Below are 19,405 nucleotides of genomic sequence, written 5' to 3' on the forward strand. Positions count from 1 at the left end.
ATTTCACCTCGTAGCTAGCCCTACGAGGTATGAGAAGGCTCTCTCGGGTCAGATTTGATAGATCTTATAATATAATTAGGCTGACCAATTAAGAATAAGGATTTTAGGCTAGTAAATTGATAGGGGGTTTGATTTGATGATTTTTGGGGTTTTTTAATGGAATGACGGGGCTTTTCTGGGCTACATGGGCAAAATCACAGCTTCAAACAGAAAAATATAATGACTACACAGGTTGTCAACTGAGGCAAGGTAGGCATGCAATTTAACACCAAATCTGGTTTCAAACGGGATGGCAAGACTGGTGAGGAGTTAAGGAGGGCAGACAATAACTCTGAATCCTCCTTAAACAGTAGAAAACATCGAATGCGAACAAACTTATAGGAGGAGCATATAATACTATGAATTCCTACCTAATCACTTCATTTGTTCAGCTTGAAAGGGTCATGAAATGAAATGGAATATAACTGATTACATATGAGACAAAGGGAAAAACTTATGCTAAATCAACATACCACATGAATCTCGGCAAACAGAGCTGTGAAATTCCATTAAATTCTCTGTTATAAAACTGTACAATAAAAAGCTCTCTGCTTCTCCAGTAGCTCCCAGCGCTCAGAAAAAACTCTCCCTCACTCACTCTTAAAAAAAAAAACCCCTTACAAATGAATTTTTAATACATTAAATAAAAAAGCTGCCCAGGCAAAACAAATTGACCCCAAAAATCCTCTGCGCTGTTACAATTACAATTACAAAAATTAGAAATGGGCGTTTCTTCTATGCTAAACATAGAACAGCATTTCCCTGAAATCCTCTAATGACTGACACATGGGGCGCAAATCCAGTTTGAAACATTAATTAAAATCTGGGGAAATAGGAATCGAATCCTATTCTGTTGTTCTGGCACCGTGGGAATAGCGCTCATGAGCCAGCTGTCATTATATTATTTCGGCCAACAAAATTTCCGCATGTCAATGCTGGTTCTAAGTTATCTCTGTGTTGAGACACGTTCACCCTTTCCCAATCTTCATTAATGGAAACGGAACAGAATTCGGATCATTGGTTTGTATGTCTGTCGTTTTAGAAACACATCATTTGAATATCATGACAAAAATTCTGAAGTTTCCTGCTAAACGAGCAGCACGTACTGCTACAATGTTGCATAGTTCGACTACAAGTTTTCGTGTCCTCAAAGGAATGTGTGATATCCCAAATACATTCGTCAAGGTACATTCAACTACGTTAAGGTCACATGAGGTGTCTTGGTGCATAGCAGATATATTCGGGGTAGATAAGACATGTGGTTCTCTCAGTCTGGATGGAATGTTATCTCCAAATAAAGCAGCATCTTCAGCCAATTTCAGCAATAATCTTCTTACAATCTTTCCCAAATACATTCCCGAGATCAGCTTTTCAAAGATATGATCGCCAGGATTTATACTTTCAGCATCAAGAGCTTTATCAAATTCCATTACTGGGAGATGAGAAGACCAAAAGTTCCCCCACTCATATAGCCAGATTTTGGAAGATGGCCTTGACATTTCGGGATTGCATCTGCACGTTCCACATAACAGGCATTTGTACCAGTGCCCAATATAACAGCAGCCATAACATCCTCATCCCGATATCGTCCTCCAGCCAATGTCCTCACTGTATCATTAACCAGGGCAGAGACATGCATGTCCAGACCTTGTCTTTTCAAGGCCTCCTTTAAGGCTACCACCACATCCTTGCCAACCATTTCGGAGACAGAAAATCCTTTGCTCCATTTGATTAGTGTGCCAGAGGCAATTGCTGTTTGATGCACTGGGAAAGAGAAAGTGAAACCGAGCTCCCTTTGTCGGCCAGGTTCTAGAAAGAAGTTTTTGCCTTCACTTGCGACAAATTTTGCTAGTTCTGAAGCAATGTAATCAAACAATTCCCTTTCTGTTCCAACCATAAAATTTGTAGGAATAGTAACTTCTGTAAATTCTTTATCAATTACTCGTCCTTCCTCGCCACCCAATTGAACATGTAACACCCGGAAATTGGTTCCCCCGAGATCCAAAGCATAGAAAAGGCCTTTCTCATCCCTCGAGCAATTTGCAAGTCACAAAGTGATTTGAATGAGTTTGGGCCGGTTCTGTAAATTCCAGCTCGAGTGGTCGGGCGCAGGGTTGGAGTGGCCGCGCTGGTGTAAAAAACTGCACTGCCTTTGCAATGGGAAACCCGCTAGCATCGTTTTTCTGTCCCATTTCACCTTGTACAGTGACTATGCTGACAAGTTGAGGAATATCTTCTCCATCAAGAACCAATCTTCGTATATCAATAAGCTAGATTGAGAGGGATGTCAATGCAGCACCAACAGACATTCTGTGTACATCCAATGACCATACCAACTTAGTTTGTCGAAATGCTTCCAGGAAAACTCCTCGCTTCCTTGCCTCTTCAAGTACTTTGGCAACCCTTGCCTTTTGGCCAAACCACCATAATTCTACATTTAGAACATCTGCATCAAACATCTAGCAGAGACAAGATGGCATTACATGAGCCAAGGGCATAGCGTTGTAAAACTTCCTTCTGATCAATAAGTGAACATTTCCTGCCATGATCGCTCAATAATGAAACTAATTTTTGATGAGAACCACATGGAGGATTTCCAAATGCTGGCCCATTCTGAATCTTCAGTAGTGCTAGATCCATTGCAGCTCTTGCATCTTCAATACTGTTGTGACCATTTTCAGATTGTTGAATCTCTCTGTTCAAAAACTTTTTTGCAATGATTCGTAAAGCCGGCTTAAAATGTGTGCCACGGGGATGTTTGTACAAGAGGGCTGTATCTATTACAAGATTGTGAATAACCTTCAATGCTAAAAGGTCGTTCTCCAATGAATGCCCAACAAGAACAGTTTCTCTGGAAACCAGGTTCAGAAATTCTTCCTGAATATCTTGAATTGTGGTTGTAACTGTGGTCATAATTTCACCCGTTATCCCTTTTGCTGCATGTCAGATTTGGAACCCAAGAAGCCGACCCAACAACATTACATGAAATGTTTACAGTTTCAATTCGGTCATCACCTTTGCTGTGGTTTCCAACAAACTTGGATATATTATGTTGACCATGGTATCTAAGATCTCATCTTGATAGGATGAAGAACCACCAGAAACAATACTTTCGTTATTTCTCAGAGCAAAGTGTAAGCAAGGCGCTTCAAAACAAAGGCCTTTGCAGCACTGTATCTTAAGTATAGCACGGCGTTGATCATCATTCAGATCCATTGAAAATCTGACATATGAAACTGCAGGGTCCTGACTAAGGATTGCTCCGCTGTCAAATCTAGGAGGCTGCAAGTCAACTATGAGTTGCCTGCGATGATCATTGCGATTGTTTTTGACAAAGAGCTGTAGCAAAGTGAACCTCATAGCACTGTTCTGGAAATAGACCTCTGTCTTTCTGCCGTTGTTACAGCGTGAGAAATATTTCAAAAGATAGGTCAAAATAATGTCCATTTTCCGCTTGGGTTCTATCAATGCCTGAAGACATGGACCAATCAACTCCTTGTTGTAAGATAATTCATTTATGACAATTTCCAAAACAGGTGTTCGGGATCTCCAGTGAGATTTCTCCACATAGCCTTTTGCCTCTGATTGCTGATGATATTTCAAATTGTGCTTGTGCAGGGATAGGAGCGTTGAAGTTTGCTGCGGCCTTTTGAAGAGCTGGAGAACAAATTACATAATCTAAACAGCACATTTAAATGATTTCTTCTTCAAAACCCTGTTTTGAAGAAGAATCAATCTCATGTTGAGACGGAGTCTAACAGACCAATCGGGTGTCAAGCCACGGATCAAGTGTCGGTAATACCGAGGAGAGAATGAACCGTCGGATCACTACATATAGTGACCGTCGGATTGTAAGTTACAAAATGTACAATGGTAGAGAAACACACTTTACCTAACTCTATACCTAACTCTATACTAGACCAAGTTGTACTTAACTATTTCCTATGTGTCGGAATATCCTAACATCCCCCCTTAAGAACAACTTGGGATAGGATTGAAGGATTTACAAATATGACACAATAGGATAAGGAAGGAGGCACTAGAGCCTATCCCCCCTTAGTGACAACTTCCTGAACTCCAACCATAAATCGAAGTTTAGTGAACTTCGCCTCTGTGAGAGCCTTTGTGAAGATGTCTGCAACTTGATCATCTGTTGAACAATATTGCACTTCAAGAACATGGTCGTGAATGAGCTTTCTGATGAAGTGCATATGCAGTTCAATGTGTTTGCTGTGCTGATGTTGGACTAGATCTTTGCATAGCTGAATGGCACTTTGATTATCACACCAAAGTGTAGTCGGATGTTGCTGCTCAAAGCCAAACTCTGACAGGATCTGACGAAGCCACAATGCTTCCTTACTAGCTTCTACGGCACCACGATACTCTGCTTCTGCTGATGAAAGAGAAATGGGACCTTGTTTCTTGCAAGCCCATGTAATAGGTCCTGAACCAAGAGTGAACACATAACCGGCAGTAGACTTTCGATCATCAGGGTCACCAGCCCAATCGGAATCAGTGAAACCAACCAATAGAGGAGATGCTTCGGCACTGTAATGAATCCCAAACTGAACTGTACCTCGAACATAACGAAGTATTCTTTTAGTTGCTTTCCAATGACTTTCACGGGGGTTTTGCATGAACCGAGCAACAAGGCCAACAGCAAAGGAAAGGTCAGGACGAGTATGGGTTAGATACAAAAGTTTTCCTACAAGTTGACGGTATAAGGTAGCATCAACTTCAGGAGAAGTACAAGTGACTGAAAGTTTGACTCCAGACTGAAAGGGAGAAGGGGCTGGCTTACAGTCTTCCATGTGAAAATGGCGTAGAATATCACAGGCATACTTGGACTGGGAAAGAGAAATACCCTCCTTGGATTGCAAGACTTGAAGACCGAGAAAATAGTGTAAGTGTCCTAAGTCTGTCATTTCAAATTTCCTTTTAAGGCTAGACTTCACATGGTTTATAAGATTGGGATCAATACCAGTAAGGATAAGATCATCAACATAAAGAACAAGGATGATAAGAGAGTTGCCCACTTTCTTGGTGTAGACAATATTGTCAGAATGACACCTAGAAAAGCCAGATTCTAAAAGAAAGCTATCCATTTTGGCATACCAAGCCCGAGGAGCTTGCTTGAGACCATAAAGGGATTTCTTAAGTCGACATACAAGGCTAGAGTCTGTTTGTATGAAGCCAATGGGTTGTTCCATATAGATTTCTTCATGCAAGTCCCCATGTAAGAAGGCAGATTTAACATCCATCTAATGGACTTCCCATTTGAAAGAGGCAGCAAGGGAAAGAACAAGGCGGATAGAGTTCATTTTGGCAACAGGGGAGAAGGTTGCAGTGTAGTCAATGCCTTCAACCTGTGAAAAACCTTTAACAACAAGACGAGCTTTGTGTTTATCAACTTTCCCATCTGGTCCATACTTGGTTCTGTAAACCCATTTGAATCTAACAAGTTTTCGTCCCTTTGGTAGAGGAACAAGATCCCATGTATCATTTGCCAATAATGAATGATATTCTTCATTCATAGCTGCTTCCCAATCTGGATGGCCTGAAGCTTCTGCAAAGGTGTCAGGATCATAATTTACTGGAGCTTGAGCCAGTAAAGAAGAGGCTCTCTCGAACTGAGAACGTGTGCGTCGCTGATCTGTAGGATCACGGGCAAGATCACCTGCTGCATCTCGAGTAGCACGAACCCATTTTGGAAGCTCAGGAGCTGAAGGAGGATCCTGAGATGGTGGGGGAGGATTGTCATCCTCACTTTCATCATTTAAAGAAGAAATGTTTTCAAAGGTAGAAGAGATAGGGAGAGGTGGCACATCCGCCGGACTAGGCTCGCAGGCCGATATATTTTCATCAAATTTTACATCTCTTCTAATGATAACATTTTTGGACTTAAATGGAATAAGTCTATAGCCTTTGACATCTTCAGAATATCCAACAAAAGTACATTTTTCACTCTTAGGTTCTAAAGCTTTATGCTTTTCATCTGGAATATGGGCCCATGCTTCACTTCCAAAAACACGAAAGTGACTTACATCTGGTTTGCTTGAGCTCCATGCTTCTTCTGGAGTGATATTCTTTAAAGCCTTAGTAGGAGTGTGATTTATTATGTAATTTGCACAGTTAATTGCTTCTGCCCAAAAACTAAGACCAAGTCCTTTAGATTGTAGCATACAATTAGCCATTTCCTTTAAGGTGCGATTCTTCCTTTCAGCTACACCATTTTGTTGTGGAGTATATGGAACAGTATGTTGCATTTGAATTCCATTCTCAATGCAATAGTTGATGAATGTGTTTTTAACATATTCTCCGCCATTATCAAATCTTAACTTAAGAATTTGATGTCCAGATTGTTTTTCAACAAAGGCCTTGAAGGCCAAAAAAGTGTTAAATACTTCACTCTTGAGTTTTAAGAAGTATACCCAAGTGCGTCTGGAGAAATCATCAATGAAAGTTAAGAAATACTTGCAGCCAGAGAATGACACAACTGGAAGAGGACCACATAAATCACTATGCACAAGCTGTAAAGGGGCTGAGGCGTGCCAAGAGGCACGTTTTTCAAAACTGTCCCGATGATGTTTTCCGAGTACACATCCGGAACAAACACCATCTCTGCAAGATACCATAGGAAGACCTGTCACCATATTTTCTTTACATAGATGCTGAAGGGAGCGATAGTTTAAGTGACCAAATCGCTCATGCCAAAGTTTGTTCACTTCATCGTTATGAGCAACAAATACTGAGGGAAGATTTGATGACCCAAAGTTGTGAAACTTATACAACCTTGTAGAATCATCAGCAATGCCAGTAGCCAAAATCTGTTTAGGATCTCTTAAGTCCTTGATTACAACATCATGAGGTGAAAATTCAACGATTTTACCTTCACCTGAATGAGTTATCTGATATACAGATAGAAGGTTGCAGGATAAGGTTGGAACACATAATACATCATTAAACTGACCATTGTCTAGATGAACAGTTCCAGTCCCTACAACATTAAGAGATCTATCATCACCAACATATATATTTTTGGTGTTACAATCATTTAAAGAAGAAAACATGGCTTTGTTTTTGGCCATGTGATAAGAAGCTCCAGAATCAATGAGCCACTCATGAGAATGAGAAGAAGAAGATACATTTAATGCATAGCCAGACCGAGATGCTTGACAACCACATGCAGAAAGTGTCATTCCTGAAGATGAAGTTGAAGTTGAAGATTGCCCCAAATGGATGTTATGCTTCTTCATTGCTGCTTCCAAGGCTTCCATCTTCTTAAAGCATTTTGATTCTAAGTGGCCATCTCGATTACAAAAATTGCAATGTCTATCAGTCTTCTTCCCTTTGTTTTTATTTGTCTTATCATTTTGTTGAAATGATCTTTCATTTTGGGGCTGAAATTGCTTAGGACCCTTGTTTGGTTTAGGACCATTCTTTTTAGGATATGACTTCTTAGGATTCTTTGAATTTGGTTGCTGCTGGGTGGCTAACGCTTTCTTGGAAGAGTTTCCAAGATTAAGAAGACCAAGGTGTAAGAGTTTTTCTTGTTCTCTTATTAAAGAATCACAAAAAGAGTCAAAGGAAGGGGACTTGTAGTCTGTTCCTTGAGAAATGAAGTCTTCTCTTGTAGAATGGAAGGTGGAAACAAACACAGAGTAGGTTGGTCCCAACTTTGTAAGAATGGAATAGATAAGTTTACTATCTTCTTTCTTAACTTTAACACCTTCCAAAAGATATCTAAGGGTCTTGAACTTGGACAAGAAATCTTCAATGCAAGAAAAATTATTAGGGTCCAATGTAAGCAACTCATTTTCAAATTGATGGGCTCTAATTTCATTTTTAATCCCAAAAACTTTATTGATTTGTTTCATTGCTTCATCAGGAGTATCAATTTCTGCAATATGGAATCTAAGATCTGGAGAAATAGACATCCCTATCAATCCACGTGCTTGATCTTACCTATTTTCCCATTTAGCAGCCTTATCTTCATCCTTCGGTTTCTTTTCTTGGCCTAAGGCTATTCTGTAGAGACCTTTACTTCTAAGTAAATCCTCAATGTAAGCCAACCATTGGAAGTAGTTGGTGCTGTCAAGGGTAACTTGGTATTGACTTTCCATTTCAATGGAAACTAAAGCTAAAGATGCTGAAAATAAGTGTTCCAATGGATAGATCTCGAAAAATTAGGCTGGTTTAAAAAAAACGGTTCTGAAAACGACTTCCGGATGAAGAAGTTATGGCTTTTTGAAAAAAAGTTGTTGAAGTTGTCGACGAAGTGCGAGAATGTGCGGAAATGAAAAAGTCCGCCCCCACAAAATGGAGACTTGAACCCAAGACCTCTACTCTCTTAAAATAGCTTTGAACCAATTGATCTATACAAAAAATTTGAGAGAGAGAGGGGGGGGTGAGGGGGGGTGCTTTGGGTTGCGTGCTTGCTTTGAGAAAGCTCTTTTTCCCTACAAAACAAAAAACACAAAACCCAACACGGACATGCAAAGAAAACGAACCTTATGGCTCGAAGTTAGCTTTAGCCGAAAAACTAAATATTTTCAAAAAAGAACCTTGCGGCTCAAAGTTAGCTTTGGCCGGAAACTAAATATTTTCCTCAATGTTTCTGATTTTCCGAGATCACCCTAAGGCGCAGGGAAAAGAGCATACGCATGAGAAAAATCCTTCCTTTCTGTTTCTGATTTGCCCAGATCGCACAGAGTCGCAGGGCAAAGAGCATACGCAGAAATGAAAGGTATAGATCTGGTAATAAAGAGGCTAAATAAACCGAAACCGAAATAAACAGAGAGAAAATAACAGTAAACTGCAAATAAACACTGTATACCTCCAGATCTTAAAAATGACGCAGCTAGGGCTACCAGAAACCTTTTCGCGTGAAACGAAAGGGGTTCCTCACTGGAACAGATGCTCCCAACACAACAGAGCAGTCCTCTTGGCCCGAAAGCAGTCAGAAACAGCAGATCTAGGAAACGGCAGTCGGATGCAGTTCTACTGGCTTCAGATTTGGATCACCAACGGACGCAGCCCTCAAATTGCTCTGATACCATGTAGGAATTTACAGGGTAAGTTCCTCAGACAGAACACCAAAGGACACCGCTCACAACCAGATCGCAGATCAATACACCAGTATTTTTGACGTGGTTAAAACCCTCAAAGAGGGAAACAGTCCACGGCCTGAGCCAACGTAGCCACTTCAGGCAATTTATTAATAAAAGAATGAAAATTTACATATGTTTCTCTCATGCACGGATTTCCCTACAAATGACCCTCCATGCGCTTTAAATAGAAATCATGGACCAATCGGGTGTCAAGCCACGGATCAAGTGTCGGTAATACCGAGGAGAGAATGAACCGTCGGATCACTACATATCGTGACCGTCGGATTGTAAGTTACAAAATGTACAACGGTAGAGAAACACACTTTACCTAACTCTATACCTAACTCTATACTAGACTAAGTTGTACTTAACATTCAAATGACGAATTCCAAGACCTAAGACCCTTGAAAAAGACCCCTCCAAGACCAATTCAACCTTACTTCTTAATGAGCCTTCCTTACACAACTTGCAGCAACAACCTTTGACCTTCCAACAATAACTTCGACCCCAACAACTTTTCCAGGGACTTCTACTTGCCCAACAACTTCTGCAATTTTGAATTCTCTGGCAATTTCTTCTGCAACTTCGACTTGCCCATGAACTTTAGAAACCCTAAAACAAGAGATAAATATAGGTCCAAAAACTTTGATCTTGATCTTCTTCTTCTTCTTCTTCTTGATTTTCTCCCCTTTTCAGCTTCTTTCTTCTGGTGATCGAAATTCTTTCTTGCTTGATCGAATGTGTTGGATGTGTGTTCCAAATGAGGTTGAATGCCTCTTATAATTAGGATTTCCAGGGGTAGGAATTGCCTCCATCAGGCCGGCTTGCTCTTTTATGTAGGTTGACTTGTTGTAGCTCATTGACAAGGTCTTGGGAGTTATTTTATGAATCAAATAAATTTATTTTACATAATACAAGATGCCCAAATGGGTCTTACATGTAGTACAATGACTCTTTTGACTTCATAATTCTATAACAAACCTAGAAGAACTCAATGGGTGCTTAACCTACAAATAAATTTACCTTGAGCATAACCAATGCATGAAGAACGAAAATAATAAATTATTTTTTCTCTTTTCATCAAATACATAGAATCATGACTATAATATACATTATAAAGATCAAACCTAGTTGCATATTTCAACACATTTTGTCAAACATTTAGCAATTATCCGGCAGTTGTTGAAGATCACCAGGAAAGAGCATGTCTATAGAAAATTTAATTTATTATATATTTGTATTTGATTATTATTCAATATAAGTTCAAATTTGATCTTGAAAGAAGCTACACAATTAAGAATCAGAGACGGATATAATCGTGTAAGTGTGATTTTATTTTGATGCCCCAATTCTCTCAAATATAAGACTAGAATGCAGTGGGTAGAGTAAAAGTTTGATGACTTGGTGATGTTTACAACAAGCTCTAGGGTTGATCTATTTTCATGAAGAGTACATTTATACAAGTGCACTACATTAGCTGATGACATTGGTATGAGCAGCTAGGGTTTTGTTGCAACATATTGTTTCGACATCTTATGATCCCAATCTCAGCAATGATACAACCTACAATTAGACATGGGTTAGATTGGTGGCATCTAGGTTTGTGCTTGTGGGAAAAAGTCAATAATGTTTGCAGTTGTAGTATTACAAGATTGTGACGCCAGACCATATACAATGTAGGTCATTATGATTGTGGATTGGATATTCTACTGCTAGAGTCATTAGTTGATATATCTATACGATGAGAAGTGTTGGTAAAAGTTGTGAAGCTAGGGTTTCAGCTGCAGAACTTGAAGTACTACATTGGTATTAATAGCTAGGGTTTGATCATTGAACATAATAAGTTGTTGCATCTACTAACAACTTTCTGCGAGTACTACAAAACTACAAATGCCAATAGACTATTTGTTGATTATTTATTTTATTGAAGCAAAGGGGGATCCAATATGAAAATATATGAAACACGGTTTGGTACCTGACCAAGGTGGCAAGCTGGTGATAGGTAGGAGAGTGGAGTCTCCTTCAAGTTGGAGCTTAAGAACACCTCAGGGCGGCAGTGTGGTGCTAGGCAAGTTATAGCCTGCACAGGGCGTTGAAGTGGTTGTCCAGTTGCAACTAGTAAATAAGTTGTCGGATCATCCTTTAGGTCAGGGCCTGCAATATGGAGCATTGGAGTGTCCTTCTAGTTGCAACTGGTAAACCAGGGTGTGGGAGCATCCTTCAGGTTGGAGCCTGTAAATCAGGGGGTTGGAGCCTCCTTCAATTGGAGCTAAAAACATTGATGTAAAATTCATTGAAGACAAATATTAAGAAGTGTTTGGTGGTTTTTCTCCTGGAAGGGTTTTTGCCTAAAATTTTGTTGTCTATTGTCTTGATGTTTGCACATTGTTGAATGGTGTTGTTTACTGTTCATGTGATGTTGGATTGTGTTGATCTAATGTTAATGATAATTAATTCTTTGTGAAGTTAAAAATATTAATTGAAGAAAAATATTGATTCACCCCTCTGAGTGTTCCCAATAGTTTATGCAACACTTACTTCCTATCAACTTGCCTGATCTGCTCGCATTTATTTATTGTAATAACACCACACTTAATGCAACCAAATACGTGGAAATGTATACATTCGTTTTATGGTCAAACCAACATATTAACCTTTAACTGCACGTAACTAAATTCAAATGAGTATGTCAACAATACCACTTTGTGCACAGTGTACATGTTAATGGTTCCATGGTGTATGTTGTGTCTATTTTATACATGGTTGTGTCAACTTTCTTCTTGTTGATGTGTATCTATGTTGTATCCAATCGTTGGTTGTTATATCTTTTCCATGAAGGGATGCAACAAATTATGAAAGATTTATTTGCAACATTCTCCATTGAGTTTCTCCATTTTGATTGAGTATAATTTCTATATGTCAATGTTTTTGGTGATACACATAGAAGATTTTAGAGAAAATAACACCTAAAATTCAACTCAAATCGCCACAAAGACAATTTATTTTCCAATTTCTCTTTTTTTTGTTTACTTTTCTTTTCTATATAGGCTATTTGAACAATGAACTTGGGGTGGAGGGGTAGGGAGGACTGCATGAGTTTCCCTAGGCTCAGGAGGGAGGCATGGGCTACACAATTCTTTTCTTTAAATTCTTTTTTGTGTTTGTTTTTTTAATATTTGTTTTTTCCCCTTTTTTATTATTACATTTTCCTTTTTTCATTTCATCTTTAATTGGATTAAATTTATTACAAATAGTTTTTTAATTCTTTTTTTTCTTCTTCTTTCATCTTTAATTGGATTAAATTTATTATAAATAGTTTTTTTAATTCTTTTTTTTTAACTTTTTTCTCTTTAATTGTGTGTGTGTTTGTTTTTAATTATTTATAAAAGGACATCTGGTTTTTCTCATTTCAGAGTTTTTCTCTTTTATTTATATTTATTTTTACTCTCTTTTTTAGTATTTTTATTTATCGCTTCCCCACCCCCAAAAAGAAATTAATGGGTACCACCAATAGCAACACTTTTCTATTCGAGGATTAATTTTGGTATTTTTTGACTTTAAAATGTGAGTTTTATTAAGGCTAGAGTTCTCATTTTGAGGTATCAATTATTGTCAAGTTGATAAGTTAGTGTTGTTCCTTTTGAGCTTCAGGTGAGAATCTTAAGAGAAAGACTTTTGATAAGTTAGTATTGTCCCTTTTAAGCTTCAAATGAGAACATTAAGAGCAAGACTTGGATATGGTAAGAATTTTTATTTGAAGTCATTATAACATTGATTCATAAGAAGGTTATTGTGTACAAATTGATGTTCTATTTGTTGTAGGAGGTCATTCCACTAAGTTGTAGAGAGCACAAAAGCATTAATTGATGATTTGGTTGATGAAGGTATGTCAAATGTGAAGATAATGGATTCAGATAATCGCTCTATTGATTAGTAGGGTTAGCCTACACTTTTGGTTGAATAGGAACACATCCTGCACCTCACCCTTTTTGTAATAGTGTTGTTTGTTTTTCTTATTTGGCGTCATTTTTGTTATCCTCCTTTTATTTTAATTTTGTTTTTTAGACTCCAATGTATAGAGCATTTAGGATTCCTTAACATTGAATGGCCATATCCCCTTTAGATTTGATTTTTTTTAATAATTTTTTTATGTATTGTTTAACAAGGTTATTATGCACTCGTTGATTTTTTGTTGTTGTAGAAGGCCATTCCGCTAAGTTGTAGAGAGTACCACAAGAGCCAATTGATGATTTGGTTGATGATGATATATCAAATGTGGAGATAGTGACTTTGAATGATAGATCTATTGATTTGTAAGAAGACCCTACACCTTTGGTTGAACAAGAACACATCCTACACCATACCAAGATCCTCGTGATATAGACAAGGAATTCATTCCAAAGTTGAAATTCGTGGTATGGGGACAAATATGTGTATAGATATTTATGTAAGAGGAAAAATTTTGGACCAATGCCAACTACCAAGATTGATTATGGTTGCATTGATGTTTGGTCATCGCAATGTTTGAACACGTGCCAAAGGTTATTATCACAATGGTTATTGGATTGTTTTGTTGAAACAATGCTCTTGCAATGGTTGGCATGTTATGCGTGTAGAATAACTTTGATTAATGGCCTTGTATGTGAGCCTTATTGAGTTTTGTGATCCCCCAATTTGTGTTCTAGGGATAATGTTGTTGATATTTTTGAAATGTATAAACCCAACTTGATATTGTTGAGAACCTATTAGTAGTTTCCAATGGTCAACAAAAATCAACAGAGTTGTTAAATGATAAGACAATGTGAAGTCAAAGAAGTGGGTGAAGGCCTAGACACTACTTCGAACAATGATGGAAGAAGGAACTACTATTCGATACACACTAAAAATTGAAAGGGTCTTTGAGAAAAAAAATCTAATAGTTTACTTTGTTTTCATTTTTTTGCACTATTCTTGACAGCGCTAAATTTGGCTATGTTTAGTGCTCTTTTTGCATGATTTGGGAATGGTTATGTTTGCATCTTCCATGGTTGAGAATTCTTGGTTTATGGCACCATGATTTTGAACACTCTTGTTGACAATACTTTTTAGGAACCCGATTTTGATTGTTTGTGAATAGGCTCCTGCCACTTCACCTTTGTATTTGAAGATGTTTTGGATGTTCAAGTTCTAAATAAGTCTTTATTGTAAGCCTTGCTACATGAGTTTCCATTCCTACAATCCAAAAATAATTGGGTGGACGTGTTGTGGAGGTAACTATTATGTTGTACCTTTTCTTGGTTAGGGGTTTTGGTAGTCGATGTTCGTAGCATAATTGTGTTATGAGAGGAATGATAGATAATGTGATATGTCTAGATTTTTTACAAGACAAGTTGAACTAGTGATGTTGGCTATTAAAAATATCATTAAGGGAAACTTACATAATGTGAAGCAAAAAAATTGTAGCTTGTCGACTTTAATGTAAAATACACAAATGTGTTTATAAATAATAATTTATTAATATATAAAAATGTACAAGGATGTTGAATGTTACAATGAGGCCCTGCTTATATACCTAGGCAGGTGTCCTTTCATGATTGGGCATGTCTTTTAGACATGCCTTTTCTCCTAACTAATGACTATTTAAGATAATCATCATTTGATTATTTATTATTTATTATTTATATTTATTTAAATTCATTTTATTTTATGTAATTTATATTCGTAACAGTGCCCCTTCCTTAAAAATCATTGTCCACAAAGCTATATTGCCGACCATTTTCTTCATCTTGTGTTTTTCATCTCAGCATATGTAACTCGACATCAAAGGTACCTCAACTTGTATAATTCGCTAGTAACATTGTCTTGAACCCAGGGTTATTTATTCCCCTTTATATATATATATATATATATATATATATATATATATATATATATATAATGTAATTTATTTATTTTTATTAATTATATAATTATATAATATAAAAAATCAAATAATCTATATGTATAGAATTATATTAAATTAGATAATTTGATTTATATAACCATCACCTAATAAACAAATGTTACTTTCAAACGGTGTCGGAGGACCACTGTTCTAACGTCACGCCTGCTCGATCGGACAAATGTGATCGATGGTTATCGGGCCCGTGGCGGCATGATGGATCGGCATCTAACGTAAATGGAGTTCAGTCGATAGTGGATGGGTGTATTGTGACGGGTATAGCACAAAACACAACTACGACAGACAAGGTCATAGGAATCGCGACAAGCGTCGGTCGAAGAGTTGGCATGAAAACATGTGATGATAGGGCACGAGTGGCAGTTAGCAGATGGGTTGGCTATCGCAGAGGTGTGCCAGAATAAGTCGACAAAACGGTGAGTCGGGTCAAGCATAGAACCTTCGACAAACTAGTAAGAAGGTCATGGAGTAGAACCCAAACCTCTCATTAATGAAGCTTGTGATGGTGACTCAAAATATGCACTGCCAGATGGAACTGATGGAGGTGCATAGTGTTGATATGTAGAAATCCTGGATTTGTTTGGAGAAAAATGGCTCATGGCATCAGCTGAATGGACATTTAATTTTGACATCGAGGAATCATTGACATTACATAGTACTAGTTGAGATCTAGGCGGACCTTGCGTGCCACTAGATGATTCTGCCAAATGAAGTGGCATCTCATATAGGTCATATGTACGATATGAAGTAGTTGGAAGAATGTTGAAATTAACTCCTTGAAAACGATTGACACTATGGTATGGCATGCCATAACCATTTTTATTAGAATAAATATTATAAGGAGATAAAGATACATGCCTAGTTGAAGGATTCCATGATATTTGTGCATAATCACCAGAATGGACAAGAAATCTTGGTGGTCGAGAAAAAAAATCTACTTAGAACAATGATGGAAGAAGGAACTACTATTCGATACACACTAAAAATTGAAAGGGTCTTTGAGAAAAAAAATCTAAGAGTTTACTTTGTTTTCAGTTTTTTGCACTATTCTTGACAGCTCTAAATTTGGCTATGTTTAGTGCTCTTTTTGTGTGATTTGGGAATGGTTATGTTTGCATCTTCCATGGTTGAGAATTCTTGGTTTATGGCACCATGATTTTGAACACTATTGTTGACAATACCTTTTAGGAACCCGATTTTAATTGTTTGTGAAAGGCTCTTGCCACTTCACCTTGGTATTTGAAGATGTTTTGGATGTTCAAGTTCTAAGGAAGTCTTTATTGTAAGCCTTGCTACATGAGTTTCCATTCCTACAATCCAAAAATAATTGGGTGGACGTGTTGTGGAGGTAACTATTATGTTGTACCTTTTCTTGGTTAGGGGTTTTGGTAGTCGATGTTCCTAGCATAATTGTGTTATGAGAGGAATGATAGATAATGTGATATGTCTAGATTTTTTACAAGACAGGTTGAACTAGTGATGTTGGCTATTAAAACTATCATTAAGGAAAACTTGCATAATGTGAAGCAACAAAATTGTAGCTTGTTGACTTTAATGTAAAAATACACAAATGTGTTTATAAATAATAATTTATTAATATATAGAAACGTACAAGGATGTAGAATGTTACAATGAGGCCCTGCTTATATACCTAGGCAGGTGTCCTTTCATGATTGGGCATGTCTTTTAGACATGCTTTTTCGCTTAACTAACGATTATTTAAGATAATCATCATCTCATTATTTATTATTTATATTCATTTTATTTTATGTAATTTATATTCGTAACATTGCCCCTTCCTTAAAATCATTGTCCTCAAAGCTATATTGCCTACCATTTTCTTCATCTTGTCTCTGTCATCTCAGCGTATATAACTCGACATCACTAGTACCTCAACTTGTATAATTTGTTGGTAACATTGTCTTGAACCCAGGGTTATTTATTCCCCTTTATATATATATATATATATAATGTAATTTATTTATTTTTATTAATTATATAATTATATAATATAAAAAATCAAATATATATATATATATATATATATATAATTTGATTTATATAACCCTCACCTAATAAACAAAGGTTACTTTCAAACGGTGTCAGAGGACCATTGTTCTAACGTCACACCTGCTCGATCGGACAAATGCGATCAATGGCTATCGGGCCTATGGCGGCATGATGGGTCGGCATCTAACGTAAATGGAGTTTGGTCGACAGTGGACGTGTGTATTGTAACAGGGATAGGCATAAACCACAACTACGACAAACAGGGTCATAGGAATCGCGACAAGCATCGGTCGAAGAGTTGGCATGAAAACATGTGATCACAGGGCACCAGTGGCAGTTAGCATATGGGTTGGTTATGGCAAAGGTGTGCCAGAATAAGTCGACGACATGGTAAGTCGGGTCAAGCATAGAACCTTCGACAAACTAGTAAGAAGGTCATGGAGTAGTACCCAAACCTCTCATTAATGAAGCTTGTGATGGTGACTCAAAATATGCACTGCCAGATGGCACTGATGGAGGTGCATAGTGTTGATATGTAGAAATCCTAGATTTTTTTGAGTAAAATGGCTCATGGCATCACCTGAATGGACATTTAATTTTGACATCGAGGAATCATTGACATTACATAGTACTAGTTGAGATTTAGGCGGACCTTGCGTGCCACTAAATGATTTTGCGAAACAAAGTGGCATCTCATATAGATCATATGTACGATATGAAGACGCTGGAAGAATGTTGAAATTAACTCCTTGAAAACGATTGACATTATGGTATGGCATGCCATAACCATTTTTATTAGAATAAATATTATAAGGAGATAAAGATACATGCCTAGTTGAAGGATTCCATGACATTTGTGCATAATCACCAGAATGGACAGGAAATCATGGTGGTTGTTGCTCATCAAAGTGTAAAGACCTTCTGTAGGTCCCATCTCAGAGCCAAGAGGCCATCCTGCCACTCTTACATCTAAATTATTGTCTTCCAACATGTATACATTCATATGTGTAATATCATGGGAAACGCAATTGATATTATAAAATTTTAAAAAACCATAACCTGTGCTTGAACTTTTGTCATCGTCCCTGATGACTTTGGCTTCAACTATTCTACCAAAAGGAGAGAATAACTTAATCAATTATTCCTCTTCCATGGTAGGAGGAAGATATCCCACATTTACATTTGAGTGATCAATTTCTTTACCATGATTATGTTCAAAACGAGGTCCTAAAACTAGATGGAAAAAGGAAGGACTATCAAAACTAGACTCCAAACCCATGTGTGAAAATTTGGAGTTGTATCCATGCAAACGAGAACCTTGTACAGAAGAGGTCCAAAATTCATGACCCTTTCTTATGTCTAGTCCTATTCCAGCACTTCCATTTTTTGCATGTTCCAAACCTCCATCTAACCATGACAAATAATTGTCTCTAAACCCAGTGGTTGAGAGGAATGAATTGGAACCTCAGACCCCCTCTTTCTGTCGATGCCCCCATTACCTCAGGTCCTATTCGAGTATTTCTATTTTGTTGGTTGAATTCAGATTCCTCTCCATCCAAAAACGGCTTCAATCCATCAAGAAATACAGACTTAACCTGTGCCATTTTCTTCTCATCATGGTGAATGGAAGGCTCAACAATTGCAACCTTTTTTTGTATTAATTGTTTGATAGGATTTTGTTTTTGGTTTCATGACAATATTATGATCACCGACAATTTTTTTATTTGACTTATAAATCTGTGGGCTCTTGGGCTTAGGCAGAGACTGTGAAGAACCTTGCAAATCCATTGATTTTTGCCCATATTGTAGGTTATCTAACTTCTTCTCCATGATCCCCTCACTTCCAATCTTGTCATCCACAGATTGAAAAAATGATAGAGATTGATGATACGGACGCAGAACCGGAGCCGCAGAATCAGGGTGTCGCCCTGATGCCTAGCACACAACAGGTCACTATTCAGTGTCCACCACTTCCAGCAATACAGCCAACTCCAGGTGAGGAAGGAGAAGTTATTCCTCTTGACGATGTACTGGTTATGGACACGTACAATCTGTCATACGATGAACTCCAGAAGAAAATTGTACAGGCATGTAAGAAGAATTTTCTGGATGATCTCGCATCTCCTACTTTTATGAGAGAGGGTGATTGTGGCTAACATGAGGAGATATCCCGAAGCCATTGCCTCAGCCAACTTGGCCTTCGCAAGTGCAGTGAAGTCAAACACTCAGTGTCTGATGGCCGAGAATAAGAAATTGGAAAAATACTTACAAACTGCTAGGCAAGAGGTTGAATAGCTCCGTACAACAT

At 37.7% G+C, this 19,405-nt stretch overlaps 2 pseudogenes; both read right to left on the reverse strand.

Annotated features, from left to right (window-relative positions):
• Nucleotides 1-1,088: 1,088 nt before the first annotated feature.
• LOC149223796 (hexokinase-2 pseudogene) lies at nucleotides 1,089-2,952 on the reverse strand (annotated as a pseudogene).
• Nucleotides 2,953-17,532: 14,580 nt separating this feature from the next.
• On the reverse strand, nucleotides 17,533-18,100 carry LOC149223797 (uncharacterized; annotated as a pseudogene).
• Nucleotides 18,101-19,405: the final 1,305 nt, after the last annotated feature.

The sequence above is a fragment of the Pinus tabuliformis genome, chromosome Q, assembly GCF_031772625.1.
Source record: "Pinus tabuliformis cultivar Carrire ecotype Pingquan chromosome Q, CPIR1, whole genome shotgun sequence".
NCBI lineage: Eukaryota > Viridiplantae > Streptophyta > Pinopsida > Pinales > Pinaceae > Pinus > Pinus tabuliformis.